This window comes from Octodon degus, unplaced genomic scaffold, assembly GCF_000260255.1.
Source record: "Octodon degus isolate 3935 unplaced genomic scaffold, OctDeg1.0 scaffold00043, whole genome shotgun sequence".
In the NCBI taxonomy this organism is placed as follows: Eukaryota; Metazoa; Chordata; class Mammalia; order Rodentia; family Octodontidae; genus Octodon; species Octodon degus.
Genome location: NW_004524619.1, coordinates 4,056,112 through 4,059,702, shown reverse-complemented (window position 1 = coordinate 4,059,702; position 3,591 = coordinate 4,056,112).

The following is a 3,591-nucleotide window of genomic DNA, read 5'->3' as shown; positions in this document are numbered from 1 at the left end:
ACTTGGGATGGAAGGATTTAGGTGTTAAAATATTTTTAAATAAATAGTAGGGAAGATAACTGACATCTCCGATGAGTTGTGTGGCCTATGACTTGTAATTTTTTTCTAAGGAAGCTAGAAGGGGAGCATTGAATATCTTCAGTGTTTGGTTGTAATGGTGGTTGTTGCAACATACTTTGCAGAAATGCAGGAGTAGATATTGGATGAATTTGAAGTGGGGTGTGAAAGATATATATCTTATAGTTCAGCAAATATAGGTGTGTGTGTGTGTGTGTGTGTGTGTGTGTGTGTGTGTGAGACACACTGTAGGATGCTTAAGGAAGACATATGGATGAATAAATGCATACTAAGTGGATGAATAAGAAAAGAGAGGGGTGACAATTATTAAGCATCAACTGGGTGTCTGACGCCCAACAAGGTGCTTCGCACTTGTCATTTCTGTTAATCTCCATATCCACCCTGCAAGGTGATTTTCATCCCTCTTTGTCTGCGGAAAGGATGACAGTGGCTTGCTTGCCCAAGGTTACAAAGCTAGCAGAATACAATCCACGACCGGCGCCTTGGCTGCAGCTCTAAGAAGTGGACCTGCGACCTCTAGCGGCAGAAGTAGAAGAGGCGTCGGGCTCGCGCTATTAAAGCAACAAACTGCGCATGCTCCAGTGAAGTTTAGGCCCTCTGTGTACCATCCTCATTGCTAACTGTACGTCCCAAAACAGGCAGTGCAAGGCAAGAGTCAGATATCGTGGAAGAAAGAGTGTGCTCTATATGAAGCAGAGCTCCCTACTGAAATTCACTTTTTGTTTTTCGTCGCCAGAGACATAGAGACGCCTCGCCACCCCTCTATCCCTTCCAAATTTCCGGGGTTTTCCTTGACCTCACTCTGCATCCCCACCCCAACCCAGCACTCTTCAGCCTGAAGAACCAGCCTCCTGCTCCTCGCCTCCAGCTAGTCTGGGATCAGCTAGGGTTACCGTGACGGCAGTCGTTCATGATCTACCACCCACCAGGCCATTCCCCTGTCTGAAGCAATCCCACCTGCACTGTTTTCAATAATTTTGGAGGAAGGAAGGCATTCTGCTCTGCGCCATTTGTGACAGTATCTACCAAAATATTATTGTTCAAGGTCCTGCCTCCCATCCCCCTCAAGTGCCTGTAATCCCAGCCCCTTGGGAGGCTGAGGCAGGAGGATCTACAGTTTCAACCCAGCTCAGTTAACTTAGCAAGACTCTGTTTCAAAATTAAAAAGGTCTGGGGTTGCCAAGGCCCTGGTTTAATACTCAGTACTTGAAAAAAAAAAAAAAAAAAGTCCTACAGACACTTGAATACCACACAAGTGAGGGCATAAACGTACATACTGCAGTGCGAGGAGACGCTCGAGTTTCTGCAAAGAGACCCCTCGGGCCCTGATGAAGAGCCCCTCTCTGGGTGGCATCTAGATCAAGCGTGGTCACCTTCAGCCTCTTGGAAGGTACATACTCACAGCGAGAGCAGCAGCAACAGAAACGAGCCATTGCCCTGTTTTCACTTGATATAGGGGGTGGGATTTGGGAGGATTTTCTTTGAGACAGGATCTTACTATGTAGCCCAGGCTGGCCTTGAACTTGAGAGCGATCCTCCTGCCTCAGCCTCCGGCATGCTGGGGTCTCAAGCGTGTAGCACCACACCCGGCTCAGGGCTATGTTTTTAAGAGCCGCATTTCCCTCAGGCCAGCTGCAGACTCCGGCGTGCTCGCTGTTACCTCTGCCCACCCGTGGGAGGCACCCCTGAGCGTTCACTGACAGCTAAAGCCACATTCTCTGAGAGACCATCGCCCAGGCAGTTTCTCCAGTGCGCAGCAGGCCCAGGCTCAGAATCACTTCTCTCACCTGGGAAAAAGAGACCCTCTGGGCCCTCAAACAGCAGTGGCTGGGGAAGCGTCTCAGCGTGCGTGCGTGCGTGCGTGCGTGCGTGCGTGCGTGCGTGCGTGCGTGCGTGTGCAGAGGCAGCAGCAGGGCACAGCTGGACTTCTGACCAGGTTGGAGTGTGCAGAAAGCAGATTAATCACAGACACCATTATCACTGTTCTTTCCACCTGGCGCGGGTAGGCTCTTAACAAACACTTGATAGCAATAGTACTGACAAATGTATTTAGCGCTTTCCACCTGCCAGGCGCTATTTTGGCTGCCTTGCTTACATCAACGTGGTTTTTTTTTTGTTTTTTGTTTTTTGGTTTTTTTTTTTTTGTCTCCTTTTAACAACTGAAGAGACAAGTCCCGATCTTCTCTCCATTGCACAGAAGGGGATTCCGGGTAAAGAGAAATTAAAATGCTCACAATTGAACTAGAAAGAGACTAAGCAAGGATGCACATGACTACCAAGCAAGACGCTGTGCTAAGTGCTCACATCTGTCATTTTGTTTGATTCTCATACCAACCCTGCTAAAGAACATCCTCCTCTTTGTTATGGAGAGGACATCGTAGTTCAGTTTCCTAAAGGCATGCGGCTAATAAGTGGTGGACCCAGGACTTGAACCAAGACTGAACCTGACTCCCTCATATTTCCTGCTCAAGTGAGTTGTTAGGCTGTCAGACAGTTCTGTGGCTGTACAAATCCCAGCAGAGCCTTGACAGATGGTGTCGCCTCTGCCCACCAGCATCCTGGGATTGGCTGGAGGCTTAGGGACTAGGGATGGTGGCGAGTGCCCCATCACCCTCTCCCAGCTCTCAGGCAAGGATGCCCTCATCTTGGAAAGGACGAAGCGGGTGAAGAAGTGGGAGGCCTGCAAGAGACGGCAAGTCCAAGAGGAGGCAGCTCTGGAGTCCCCATAATGCTGAGGCCAAGGGAGGAGAAAGGACACTCGGGTAGGGACGGGCTGGATGCGAAGCTGGGGAGGGCAGTGGTGGGATCCAGGCCATTTTTCCCTGAGTGCTAGACCTCAGGGGCATGCTGGGTGGGAGAGGGGAAAGATTGTCATGAAGGCAAACAAAGCCTGGGCCACGAGAAGAGCTTGGTGGCCCAAAGAGCTAGTATTTCAGAATTCTTCAAGACTTTTGTCCTTCCTGAATTTCAATTCTACTTCGCTTTTGTCAATTATTTCTGTTTATAATAACAAAATGTTGAAATGATCTAATTTATAGTGCCACAGGGAAAGCTGGAAGACCAAGAATTAGTAAATTTTATATGAACTGTGGTAAGTAAAAAACAAACACGCACGGAATTTCACATTTGCAGGAAAAAGATACATGCATGCCTGGATATCTGCAGGCATGTTCGTGAGGGTCTGTGTGTGTGTGTGTGTGTGTGTGTGTGTGTGTACAGAATTGAAAATGAGACACCCATGTTGTCTGGAAGTTGGGATTATAGGAGCTCTTATCATTTTTGTTTGTTTGTTTGTTTTTTCTTGCAGTACTGGGGATTGAACTCGGGACCCTATGCTTGCCAGGCAAGCACTTATTCTACTGAGCTATCTCCCTGGGCCCTGTAGAAGCTCTTATTCTTTAGCTTTTCCTTTTTTTTTTTTTTGTACTTTTTTTTTTTTTTTTTTTAAATGCCATTTCTTTTTGCTTTAAATTTCTATTTCCCCAATCCTTAATTTTTCTCCTTTGTGTCTCT